Source organism: Camelus ferus, chromosome X (assembly GCF_009834535.1).
Source record: "Camelus ferus isolate YT-003-E chromosome X, BCGSAC_Cfer_1.0, whole genome shotgun sequence".
NCBI lineage: Eukaryota > Metazoa > Chordata > Mammalia > Artiodactyla > Camelidae > Camelus > Camelus ferus.
Window position 1 is genome coordinate 82,417,356 of NC_045732.1, and position 14,701 is coordinate 82,432,056.

Sequence of the window (14,701 nt, forward strand, 5' to 3'; positions counted from 1 at the left end):
CCAGGATTTCTGCTGACACGAACACCATAAAATAGTCACACTTTAGGTAGTAACTTTGCTCCAAGGAGGTTGCTAATATGGCTGTGAATTATTTGTTTTTCTCCTGAGAAGGAAATCACCATTATAATTTCCTACCATTTAGAATGAATTCATAGGGAGGAAAATATGGGAAAGTGATTTGTCCAAAGTTCACAAACACACGGAACTGAAACTAGAATATATTTTGTCCTAACACAGAGTTACTCTGAAGACTGAGAAGCATTGAATTAAAAATCAGAGGACTTGGGAACCTGTATCCTGTGTTTTGTTTGATAAGGTGGAAGCTTATCATAGAGGACAGAGGTAAAATTATCAAAGACGATAAATTCTCAAAGATCTCCTAAATGAAATATTACCTAAACTATTGCCTTGAACTCAACAGATTTTTTTAAAAAACTGTTAAGAAGGCCTGTTTACTCATTCTCTTAAATTCACTGTTATATTCTACCCTCACTGTCATCAAATTCATCTGAGCTTTCATCATTCTTACTTGGGCATCTGGGGATTAAATGAATTAATATCTATAAGGTGCTTAGAACAGTATGCATGACAGGAAAGAAAGAGATAAACTAAAAAATGGTTTAAGCCCTTTAATTACCCAGAATCTAGAGGGCGAGACAGAAACGAAAGTGCCCGCATTGTACAGCAGACTGTAGCCAGTGCCACTGTAAAGCCACAGGTAAGAACAAGAGGGGTAGGAAAAGTTATCTTTATTATTATCCACTCATTCATTCATATAAATTAACTGCAATCTTCTCACAACCTTTTTAGGTAAGCTGGACAGATGTTCCTTTGAGCATTTATGCCGTACTTAACAGTTTACCCAGTGCTTTCGCATACACTATCTCATTTATTGTAACCCTCACAACAGCTTTGTAATGGAGATATTAGCATTATTTTTATTGTATAGAAAGGAAACTGAAGTTCAGGAAGAATATTTTATACAGCCGGTCAAATGTCGGAGGCATTCTGATGTCAAAGCTAGGATGAGGAAACTGAGTTCCGGGGACACAGAGACTGGCCCGAGCTCGCACAGCCAGCTAGCAGGAGGAGCTCCATCGGAGGGGATGTTCTGTAGAGGCATGCTGCGCACAGGCAGCCCTCGCCTCAGCTGGGACAGCATGATCCGCGTACCTATCTCCCCCACCCTCTAGTCCGTGGGATATCTTGAATATCAATTTTAAAAACTTACTACACGGGACTTTTAAAAAGATGCACTGGCATTTGCCTGGAGGTGCTTTCAGGGCCTATCTTCACAGCATATGAGTTTTGTCTGCCATCTAGTATAGCCTTTACAAATAAGAAAAATTATGATAGCAACTGAGATTTTAAAAAGTGCTTTCAAGAAGGGATTGGCAAATAAGTCATTAATTTCATTCCGGAGGGTCACCCTTCCTCATTTAGTATTTAGATGAAGAGTGCATTTTTTCAAAGTGCACTGTTTCACATTAAACATTGACGGAATATTTCAACTTAGTCTCTTATGTGGACTCATTATTATTAGAATGCCAGAAATATATTCAAGAATGGTATTGTTAATCAGAATAAATTTCTTTGTCACTTGTCTTGCTCCACATTCTACAATACATGGGTGGGCTGATGGAATAATTAGGTAGATAAGTGATTTTTTTTTCCTAAATAGTCAAATGAATTTCAATTAAAGGAACATAATGGTGAAAATAGGTAAGTATTAACTTGAACTTGTCTCCCATTTAGGATGTTCCAAAGTTCATTTAAATCAGGTTTGTAAGTAAACTTGGAAGAAAAAAAAATATATTACTGCTAAAATTATAGAACCAGATCTCTGAACCTGATGTGAATATATGATGTTTAGAAAATGATGTTTAGGGAATGCATGAATATTTTGCTTAAAGATTATAGATCCTTTTGTAGAGAGGTCATATATTTATGAATAAAAAGTCAAAACATTGATAGCACTGCTAATGACTATTTGTCCATCTAAATTCAGGTCAAATAAGCATAGTATGAAAGCTCTACACAAACATTCTACAATGATTATCTTATAAGGGTGATGTGGTAGACACAGTTTGTTCACAGTTATTCCCTTCAAGCTCTGGTCATGACTTCCCTGCAGAATATATTCCTCTGTCCCATTGATTTTGGACTTGACTGTGAGACTTGTAACGTATGGAATAAGAGTGGCAGTTACAGTAGAATAGTTCCAAGTGGAGGCTTTGAGTCATTATTTGGTTTTGATCATCCTCTTGTGCTCATTCTCAAAATACCCTCATTTTTAAAAGAAGAACGTGGCTCAGAGTGGTTAGAGACTTGTTTGTAATCACATAGCATAAGTCTCCAAATTCATAAGGGCTGTAAGTAGCATTCTTCTTTTATATAATCTTCATGACTTCTATTCACTTCAGTTATTATTTTCTAATTTTTTTACCCAAGTCATAATGAGTGTTTTTCTGCAATGATGTGTTCACCATGAAGAAAATCAATAGGAGTGAAGAGAATCTTCTGAAGATAAACTGGTAGGTCATAATAAGTAAGCTTTTTATGTAATTTGTATATAAATACCATTTGACTTAAAATATCATTTAAGAAAACTGCAAGATAAATAATGAGAAACTGGGCTGAACTTTGGCCCCTTAAGACCATAGTGTATCTTCCTTAAAGTCTGCGAAGGACAACCCCCTACACTGCACACATACCTTGATTTATTATTCCCTGCTCTGTTGTGATTCTAGGATCCCTACCCACAGCTTTGACATATGGCTCCTGGCTTCTATCTTTGTTTCAGACTAACCTGAAAGTGACTGAAATCGACCCCAGAAGATCCAGTGTCAGACACACATCATAAACAGCATGCCATTCGTAGACTGAAAATGTGAGAGGTCGCTTGGATGGTTTCCATTTGTAAAAGCAGCTGGCCTTTGTACATCGGCTTTTCCTCATGCTGTACTACATCGCTGTGATCACCTAAACTTCATTTGCAGGGAATTACCATTTCTCAATTGTTTCTCCAGGTATTCTTCATTACCGAGAAATGCAAATAGGGTTTTTGCTTGAAACCCCTCCTGATGGAAACAAAATCTGCACTGCTATTCAAATTATTATGAGCTATCTACAGCACTTGGCTAAAGCAGTTGCATAGAAACTGTTTCATAAACCATTCTGTCTTCACAAGGGAAGTGTGACAAGAGTTAGATGTGATTTCATCATTTCAGTACAATCTCTTCCTTAGGCAAATAAGAAATGGTCAAGGTGAAGAAGAAGTAAGGAATCATGAGGGGTTTCCCAACTTTACACATCAGAGCTCTGGTAAGTCCATGCCAAGGTCACAAGGACCACTGTGAGCAATGAAGTATAGGTCTGACTCCTTACTCCAACAGAGGAGCTCTGATTTTGTCTTCATAAACCGTGTTTGGATAATACTTTGGGTAAAAATGAATGTGTTCAAACACATGACCTCATTCTCTTCGCATGAGTCTGTGTGTGACCACATTATGAGGACTGTCCCCAGATTGAGAGATTGAAGCAATTGCTAATTTAATGACTGCAGTGCAAAATCTCCATTTAACAGGGAAAATGAGTGCCCAGGGCAAACAGCCATAAATGGTGTTCCCTGAAGGACAAACAGTAAGATCTGCTCTCACCATAGATTCTCTACTATGTCTCCACTCTCATACCATTTTTCAACATGCTCGAAACACACCAAAACAGAACTATCTATTTCAGTTAAGTGAATTACACTAGCTGAGGGTAGGCAATAGGGAAAGGAGTGGAATGTATAGCAGACAATGTCCACGATGTGAGTGCTTTTTGGACAGGCCCCATAAATGTCACTGACTTGCTTTCCATTTACTGACTTTCTAGATATGGTGAAAATGGTAAAATGGCTACACGGCAGAGAGGATATTCTGCAGGAAACAAACCTGCATTCAGCGTAGTAAAATGATACATCAGTCCACAAGTCAGGGGGAGACAACCGATGAACACGCCTAACTGAAGCCCAGAGCCTCTTTTGCAGTGTCACTCACAGATGAGGCTGCATCTCTCCCCTGCTGTCATTTATTCACTCAACAAAAAAGTATTAGCACTGTTCTGGGGATAACATAGTGAACAATACAAAGTTGCTGCTCTCCAGGAAGTTGGAATTTAGTGAGGGATACAATCAAATAAGTAATTAGATGTGGTGCAGTAAGTACTTTAATACAGGCAGTTAGAGGCTGCTAGAGAAGTTTGTATAATGGGACACTTAACCCAGTTCTGGGAGTCAGAGACAGCCCGAAGAGGACATAATATCAAAGGAGAGATGCCAAAGAGGAATAAGAATTAACCAGGTTGACAATCAGGGGAGAGAAAGGAACAATGTTCCAAGGACAAAGGTGATTAGTACCCGCAAAGGTCCAGATGCAGGAGGGATAACGCTGTTCTGGATGTGACTAAAACAGAAAACCAAAGGGTGAAAGCGGTGGGGCTGGAGAGGTGAATAGGGGGCAGATTATGAAAGGCCCTGAAAACTGTGCTGAAGGCAGCGGGGGAACTGTTGAATGGTTTTAAGGAGGTGCATATCATGATCAGGTATGGTTTTGAACAATTACTCTGGAAGAAGAATGGACCAGAAATCTAGACACCACTTAAGAGACTGCTGAAGTAATTGTGATGTTTCCTCAGACAAAGATAGGGTCAGTGTGATGGAGATTAATGAACAGATACAAAACTCATTTCAGAGATAAAATCAACAAGACTTGGTGATTTATTAGATATAGGAGATGAACAAAAAGGAGACCTCTAAGTTTCTAGGATAGGCACAGCAAAGAAACAGATATTTGCAGAGAATCTGGAGGATGCATGGCTAGAGATAAGTAGGAAGAAAATCATGAGAGTAGAGTGTTAGAGAAACTCAAAAAAAAAAAAGTGTTTCAAGGAGCATGGTAGTGTATCAAGCGATATGAAGCAATACTAGGAAGTGATTTAAAAGTTGTTAGATTAAAAAAAAACAAATTTCTTCTGTATAGCACAGGAAACTATATTCAATATCTTGTAATAACCTTTAATGAAGAAGAATATGAAAACGAATATATGTATGTATGTGCATGACTGGGACATTGTGCTGCACACCAGAAACTGACACATTGTAACTGACTATACTTCAATTTAAAAAATTTGTTTTAAGTTGTTAATGGATTCAACATCAAGTAAAGCATTGGTAACCTGGCTATACTGTCAGGACAGTTTTAGTGGAGGTGTTCCTACTTCCAGCAATATGAAAAACCACCTACCACAAAACAGAAATGCAATGGAAGATAAAACAAACACCCTCGAAACATAACTGTATGTGGTCTCAGCTATTGCATAGGTGAGATTATCTTAAAATTACAGAAGAGTTGTAAATAGAGTAGAGAACGCTCTCGTATGCCCTTCATCCAGCACCCCCTCATGTTAACATCTCACAGAACCACAGTACTTATGAAATTATGAAAACTAAGGGATCAAGACTTATACAATACTATTAAACTATAGATTTTATTCAGATTCTATCAGTTTTTCCACTAAAGTCCTTTTCCTGTTCCAGGATGCAATCCATCACAGCACATTGCATTTAGTTACCATGCCTCCTTAGTTTCCTTCAATCCCTGATACTTCCTCACTTTTAGCTTTCAGGACACTGACAGTTTTGAAGAGTACTGATCTCCAGGTTATAGAATGTCCCTCAGTTTATTGAAGTTAGGCTTTTTTTTCAAAAATACTCTGCATGTGATATTGATAATGCTGTGTGTCTCTCTCAGTGCATTGCCAGCAGGCAGAATCCTCACGTCTTTGGCTCCTGCCTTCTCAGCCTTCTTATTCTTCCTCCTCCAGCTGTAGTTCTGGCCCCAGCACTCATTTCTATCCCTCCCCCTCTATAGATTTCTAAAAACTCTGTTCTTTCCCCCAACTACAATAGATGTTTCACCAGTGTCATAAGTGCACATCTGTTCTTTTTCTCTGCACACCCATTTCCCCCCCGCAATGGATTTTGTCCCATAGAGAAAATAGTAAGAAGGGTGTTACTGGAGTTCCATGTCCTCTCTCAGTGGCCACTGTTTCCCTTCTCCTAGTCTGCATCATAAGGGGAACTTTCTAAAGACTTGCTAACCTTTTCTGTGAACATCCTGTAAGGTACATGCAGATAAATCCTTCAAGATGTTGCAGACATCCCCACTTTTTGTGGTCTTCATAAGATTCAATCTTGGCAGTGTACACACAATCTCCACCAATTCGCTGACCACCCTAGGTGGACTCTATTTACTGCCATCTGGGTGTGTCATCTCCAAGTTAGCCAGTGCTCACATCTTTCCTTAGATTTGGGCATATCCAGTTGCCCTGCAACCTCAAATCTCTTATGAGTTCATGAAAAATTATAAATTTGAAGATTTTTTCAGCTTTTTTAAATTGTAAAGTGAGACTGACGCTCTTTCCAGCGCTCCACATCTTCAAGCAGGAGATACAAAATCATTTATTACTGCGTTTTATATAGATACTAAAAATATTTTTTCTTTAAAAATATAAAAAATGAATTATTATATTTTTATTCATAACCTTATTCATTTATTTGTCATGGTTTTAATACTATTAATATTATAGTGTTTCTCCAATAAGCGTATGGCTCTAACATTTTACTTGTCTCTTTGGAAGTACATTTCTCATATTTAGATGTGAAAGATCCTTTTGATAATACCTCAAATCCTGCGGCTCCAGAATTTGCTGAATAGTACATCTTTGTCCTAAGCAGTGCCCTAAGTGCTTATGTAAATGTAATGCAAAATACGTATTTTTGAATTTACATATCCAGACACATTTTCTGATACCATTAATATAGCAATTGAAGTGCACTGAGGCACAGACAAAAGTTAAATGATTGCTTCTAGATTTGACTTTATTCCTCAATGTTTAGGTTGTTCTGTTTAATAAAGATATGCTTTTTAAAGCCTATTTTCCGGTTTCAGATCTCTTTAAAAATTAATACCTAACACTGCTGGCTTATATCTTCTTAAGTATTCTTACAGTCTATTAATATGCAATAGATAAATGTTGTGAGCATTAACTATAGCTACTATTTATTGCTAGAATAACTATTATACTATTTCTTAAAGGAATCTAATACAATTACTTGGTCACCAAATTTATAATTATTTATGAAACAACTTGTATTCCTAATTCACCATTATTGAATATATATATATATATATATACACACATACACACAGACACTTAGTTATATATACACAGTTTTATACACATCCACACACACATGTGTAGCTTTCTTGTCTAACTCTAGATCTTTTTAACACCTATGGAATGAAGCTGCTTCATGACATAAAGGACAGATCATGGACTCTGGATAAGGTGTATCTGTAGTCACATTCTGGCTCTTCCAGTTAACTAACCTTGAACAATTTGCTACAGCTGACTGGCCTCAATTTACTCATCCATAAAATGACCATATAGTTGGTATTAAGATTTGGAATAATATATGCAAGGCAACTAGCACAATTACTGGTGTATAGTTGATGTTCAATAGGTAATGGCTATTATTACAATTATGATCACATCAAAGGGAATTCCATTTACGGTAAGAGTCAGGGTGATGATTTTAGCAATGAATAATGTAACTAGTTCTATATTTAGTCACCAGAGAAACTTTCAAAAGCTGTTTGGTAGTTGAGATAAAGCATATTTTTGAATAATACCCAAAGAAAAATTCTAAAACTATTATTAGTTTTTCATCTGTCAATTTTTTCCAGATTTATTGAGGTATAATTGACAAATAAAATATATTTAAAACACATGATATGATGATTTGATGTATGTATAGATTGTGAAGAGGACTCCCACAATCAAATTAATTAACATATCTATCATCTCACAAGGCCGTCTGTTTTTTCACCTGTGAATTTCTGATCTTGTGATTTTTCTGACTTCAGATGCCACATATATATGAATATCAGACAGCAATATATTAGACACCCCAGTTCTGCCCCGCACCACTCTCTTCTCTAAACACTGCCCTGCTCATAGGTTGCAAGTAGGTCAACGTGTCTTATTTAGCCTCCTCTGAAAAAGGATGTGACTTGGAGGGTTTGAGCTGTGTGTGTGTTTTTTTAAAGTTAGCAAGAGTGACTGAAACTCATTCATCCTTGATTCATTCATTCATCCAGTAACTCCATGGATACCATGGACCATATACTATACTGAGACTAAAGACAGAAACATAAATAGGTATGTTCTCTTCATTGAGAGAGTCACAGTTTACCAGGTATAAAAGGCACTGTAATAAGTGCAACAAAAGAAGTAAATATAAATAGCCATATGAGCTGAAGAAGAGAGAAAATGGGATGAGGATGTTTGAAGAAGGCATAGAAGGTATGCTGTTTTAGCCATTCTGGGAGGATCAGCTGAGTACTGTTAGCCAAGGGAACAGCACATGCAATAAATGTAGTTGGGAGAGAGCTTCAGTTTCTTAAGGAACGGTGAGAGGGCGAGCGTGGCTGGAGTACGGTACACGGATGGGGTGTAAGAGATGACTCTGCAGGAGGCTGAGATGCGTTTGTAACAGGTTTCATGGACCTTGTTAATGAGTAGGGAACATCACCTGTGGCTATAGTGAGTGCTGTGGAGTGAATGTTCGGGTTCCCCCCTGCTCCCCTCCCCACCTAAAATTCATATGTTGAAATTCTGTCCTCCAGTGAGACAGTATTAGGGAGTGGGGCCTTTGTGAGGTAATTACGTCATGACTCCTTCATGAATGGGATTAATGCCCTTATAAAGGAGAGCGCCTTCAGCCCCATTCCACCATGTGAGGACTCGATGAAAAGACAGCAATTTGCAACCCAGAAGAGGGCCCTCACTAGAAGCTGGCCATGCTGGCACCCTGACCTTAGAATTTCAGCCTTCAGAACTATAAGAAATAAACTTCTGTTGTTTCTAAGTCTCTCAATGCTACTTTGTTATAGCAGCCAGAACAGATGAAGACAGTGAGCCAGTGAGTTCAGGGGATCATGGGATCATGTTTCTGAGATATCTAAAGCTGCTGAACTCCACTGATATCAAACTCTCAGCAAGTACTTCTTAAGAGGAGTAAAATAAAGACTACTGGCTCTTTTATGCTAAAAATTATCTGAAAAACTAAGATGAACAAATCAGACATGGGTTCTTAACTCAATAAAATTGATGTTGGTTTATGCTTTCAATTGTAAACTATCTTTTATCACACAACTTACTGTTTTCATGGGTCTTCATTAAATTAAGTGTCTGAGACTTAAAAAGATTAAGTAGTTTTTGTAATTTTTTTTTCTCAGTTGTTCAAGGGCAGAATCAGATAATGATTCAGCTCTGGTGCCCTAATAGGACACAGCTCATTTCATAAAAGTCCTTAGAGAGCCACTAAGGGATGGTGAGTGATAATATTTACTGGTCATTGACATGAGTGTAAGAATTAGCAAAACATTTATGCATTTAAAAATTATTAATTCTAGATGCAACTAATATTATCTTTTTCTTATCTTGTAAGAAGCTTAACAAAATACACTTTCATTCTCTCCATTCATTGTGCTATTGTTTTCATATCTTTTACTATAACACGTATAAAGTCTTCAGAACATTATTATTAATTTTTGTTTTAAGAAGTTAATCTTATTTTAAATTTTTAACTAAGAGATAATTTAACTAAGAGTAAAATTCACCCTTTTTAGAGTACAATGCTGTGAGTTTTAACTGATGCAGATAATTATGTAACCACCACCCACCACCACCATCACCACCACTACAGTCAAGATAAAGACCACTTCTAGTACCCTCCAAATTTCCCTTGTCCCTTGGTAGTCGGCCATTTCCTTTCCTTCCTAGTCACTTGCAACCACCAGTCTGTCTTCTGTCCTTATAATTTTTTCCATATAAATGGACTCATAAGTAAGTAGCCTTTCTGATCTGGCTCTTTTACTTAACTTGAAAAACATCCCTGTACTTGTATTTATCAATAGTCTGTTCCTTTTTATTGCTGAGTAATATTCCATCCTATGGATGTACCATTTGTATACTGGTTTACCAGCTGAATGGCATTTGGGTTGTTTCCCGTTTGGGGCTATTATTAATAGAGCCACTATAAACAATGACATGTATAGTTTTGAGTGAACAAAAATTTACATTTTACTTGAGAATTATTTAGGAATGGGATTACAGAGTTTTATGGTATGTATATATATTATTAGTAATGAAAAAAATTTCCCAAAATGACTTTACCATTTTGCATTCTCATGAGCAATTTATGAGTTCAAGTTTCTCTCTTTTCTTGACAGAAGTTGGTGTTTTCAGTTAATTTGTTTCTTTTACCCATTCTAAAAAATGTGAAGACACAATTATGTACTTAATTTGCATACCCCTAATGACTAATGATTTTAATCAATTTTTATGTGTTTACTAGTCATCTGTATATCTTAGGTCAATTAGTTGCTATTCAAATATTTCACATTTTTATTGTTTTTTTTCTTATTAATGACTTTTGAGAGTTCTTATATATATTCTGGATATAATATTTTATCATATATATCACATATATAATATATATTTGCATAACCACCACCACATAAAGATATAGAACTATTCCATAACCATAAAGGAACTCTCTCCCTAATACCAACACCTTGTAATTGTATTCCTTTCCCATAACCCCTTGCAACTACTGATTTGTTTCCCATGTCTATAGTTCTGTCAATTTGAGAATGATATATACATGGAATCATAAAGTATGTATCTTTTTGAGATTAGCCTTTTTTTTAACTTTGGCATGCACTTGAGATTCATCCAAATTGTTATGTATATTAATATTTCCTTCCATTTTATTGATGAGTAGTATTACTGGTATGGATGTACCATAGTTTAACCTTTTACCCACTGAAGGACAACTAGCTTGTTTACATTTTTGGTTATTACAAATAAAGTTTCTATGAAAGTTCATGTAAAAGTTTTTATGTGAACACAAACTTTCATTTCTCTAGAATAAATGTCCAGGAGTGTAACTTCCAGGTCAAATGGTAGTTGCATGTTTACAGCATGTTGTATAAGAAAGTGCCAAGCTGTTTTCCAGGATAACTGTACCATTTTATATTCTCACCAGCAATGTATGAATGATCCAGTTTCTCTGCATCCTTGCCAGCTTATTGCGTTATCAGTTTTTTAAAAAATTCTAGCCATTCTGACAGATATGGAGAGATTAGAACTCCTTATAGCTTTAATTTGCATTTCCCTAATGGCTAATGATGCTGAACATCTTCTCATGTGCTTATCTGCCATTTCTGTCACTTCTTTGGCCAAGTTTTTGTCCAAGTCTTTCAATGCTCTTGACCATTTTCTAATTGGAGTGTCTGTCTGTTTTTATTTGCTGATTTTATAGAGTTCTTCATAAGTGTTTATCCTTCCTCTTAGTTTCCATACAATTATATGTATTTGGGTTTTGCACATGTAAAATTATTTCATATTTAGGCATTAAGGTAAAATGAATTTAGTCCAAATTTGAGAAATATTCATTTTCTTATGGCTTTGTTCTAGAAATGTGATTTTTTTTTACATTTTTCTATGTATGTTTGGTTTTCCACAAATATGCCAGTATGTAAATTTAGAAGTATCTCTGCGTGTGTAATTCATAATCATGTATGTATCCATGGAAAATCTTCTACTTGTTTTGCTCTCTCAGAAGGACTATTTCTGAGAAATAATTTTAATAAAGGAAATGCAGGAGTGTCGACTATTGACTTACAGAATAGAGAGGGTTTCTTGGTAAGACAACCAATCAAAAATCTGTCAAGTATTGTATTGTTATTATGAAGCTGAATCTATGCATTTTATATATCCAAGGCTAAATTTTTATTAATGTTTAATTATGGAGCATCTATAAATAGGAAAGATTATTATTATGTATTAAATTACTACATTTAGAACTTTGAAAAAAGTTCAGTCAAAAAATCGTAGACTGTACTGATGCTATTGCTGTAATTGCAAGTTGGAGCAGACATTTATCAATACTATATGGAACTGCTGTGTTCAAACGTTTGGGGATGAGATTACGGAAAGAATCAATATCAGTCTTAGTATTGATCTACATAGAAGAATAAACTATGCATCTTTAGGTGTATCAGTATAATTAAAAATAGACCCAAGTCTGCAGAAAAAATTGATGTCTACATTATATATTACAAACTGGAAATCTATCTTCCATTTTAGTCACGCTGGATCTTCAGAACTGAATAGCCCTTCAATGACAAATGGAATTGGAGACTGGTAAGAAGGAAAAATACTTCAGCATTTCTCTTGCTCTACCTTGACTGAGGACAAATCCTGAAAGTCCTATACAGTAGTGCTAAGAATATGACCTTGAAATTCATAGAGCTCTGGATCAGAATTCAGATCCTAGCTTCAGGTTATAATTCTCGGCAACTAAAAGTTTTTCAGCTTTACTTTTCTCATCTGTACACTGGGTAACATATCTAATTTGGAAGAGTATTGTAAGGGTTAGATAATATAATGTTTGTAACTGTTTCTATCTGCATTGTTGCATGTAGCTTGTTAGTTCATTTCAACTGTTGTATAGTATCCTGCATTTTGAATAAATTCAGTGCCTTCCTCTACTCTTGCACTCTTTTGTGTCTAGTTTCGTTTGCCCTATATTACACAGTTTGATATTCATTCATGTTGCTGCACGTAGTTCTTTTCTCTTAGTTATGTTATATTCCATTATATGACTATCTTACAATGTATGTATTCATTCTACTATTGTTGCATCCATGACTTGTTTCCAATTTTTGACTATTGTAAATAGCGCCTATACATTCTTGAAGATGTATTTCAGTGCTTCTGAACACATTTCTTTGGGATATATACATGAGATTGGAATTGCTGAGCCATAAGTAATGCATATGTTCAGCATTAATAGATATTTTTAAACAATTTTACATATTTATTGTAATGATACATAATCATATAACTCATGAAACGTCTTGTTGTTGTACATCTTGATCAACATTCAATATTGTTATTTTGTTTATCTGTCTGGTATCTATATAGTGGTACTATATCAAGGGCTTAATTTGCATTTCTGTTATGACAAGTGTGGTTGTGCACTTTTTCATGTATTTATTGTCCATTTGTATATTCTTTTGACTCAAGGGCCTGTTAAAGTATATTGCTTATAGTTTTGTATCTGTCTTAATACTGTATACAAATGTTTTATATATTCTGGATACAAGGGAAAAAGATGTTTGTGAAAAAAAAAAAAAACCCAACGAAGTCTCCGGCTTCCATCTTGAGCATTCTCACTTGCGCTCTCTCTTAGATCTCTTATTTTGGGAGAATCTAGCCTCCCCATCATGGGGCAGCCCCGTGAAGAGCCTCCTGTAGTAAGAAATTGAGGCCTCTGAACAATCATAAAAATACCTTTGTCAATGGATCTCTCCTTTCCCCATTAAAAAAAAAAAGTCTCATGACAGAGGCACTCAGTTAAGCTTTGCCCAAATTCCTGACCCACAGAACATGAGCTATTAAATGTCTGTTGTTTTAATCTGCTATATTTTTGGTAATTTGTTACGCAGCAATAGACAAATAATATAGGCACACAAGAAATGAAAGTTGGAAGATTTTCTGTTCCTATTCCTAAATCATGAAGAAGGAAAAAGTGAGAGCTAGAGCCAGGGATTATGGATGCTTGACTTGAGCTATAAGTTAAAAGAGATCCTGTCATTGCTAGAATGCCAGCCCTGAGGCAGGGAGTTAGTGGCCTTTATTTCTTCCTGCCCTCCTATCTCCTGCCAGTGCCACCTACTGGCTAAACCCAATAATAAGCCAGAGAGGCCAGAGAGTTGAAATGATACAGATGTGAGGAACAGAGTAGGGAACAGAAGGGCAGAGGATGGATGCAGTTGGAGAAAAGCCAGCACTGGCCCCAGATTCACAATGCACTGAAACGTGGCCGTGTGTTCAAATGGAAGAGATAGGGACGTCCCATCATAAAAAAGCGTGAGAAAACAGAAAGAAATAGCTTATTGCAAAACCTCTTATTGAAGCCTTTTCCTGCATACTTTCTGCCTGTCATTTATTTGTTTTGTTATTAAAAATTAATTTGGAAGGCCAAAAAATAGACTTTTCTTGAATAATCTCTATCTGTAAACCTACATTACATAATAGAAAATGTTCCAAAATTAAAATCTGTTCTGAAAAAAAAATTAAAAGAATACTCTTTGAAGAGTATTCTCTAGCATAAGTGGGAAAGTCTTGAATTGACTTTGTGATAAAGCTTCATTTGAATTTCAGAGACTTATAACATTTCTCATTTAGCAACAGGAAGCATGTGATTTTTGCCAAAATTTCAAAAAAAAAAAATTGCTGTTTGCAAACAAGTTTTCTTACTAACCTAAAGTGATGCGAGTACTCAAAAAGTTTTACAAATGAAATAATGCTCTTCATTCTTTGCGGTTGTACTTATAACAGGATAAAATGGGAAGAAACTTAAAAATTAAACAATAGTAGTATTTAAAAATAAATGTTGGCTAAAAAGAGCCTATTAGAAGCAGAAGCGGATGCCCTAACACAGAGTAAATGCAGCAGAGCGGTGCAGACGCAGGCCTGAGCGCAGTGGGCTGTGAAGGGAGTGGGGACTGAAGAAGGA

The 14,701-nt window shown here is 36.0% G+C and overlaps 1 long non-coding RNA gene across 1 annotated transcript; it reads left to right on the forward strand.

Moving 5' to 3' along the window:
- The first annotated feature begins 277 nt into the window (after positions 1 to 277).
- LOC116662031 lies at positions 278 to 12,950 on the forward strand. The gene is made up of 4 exons (XR_004318013.1): positions 278 to 342; positions 2,452 to 2,534; positions 2,804 to 3,324; positions 12,265 to 12,950. It is a non-coding gene; the product is annotated as an uncharacterized LOC116662031 (long non-coding RNA).
- The last annotated feature ends 1,751 nt before the right edge of the window (positions 12,951 to 14,701 follow it).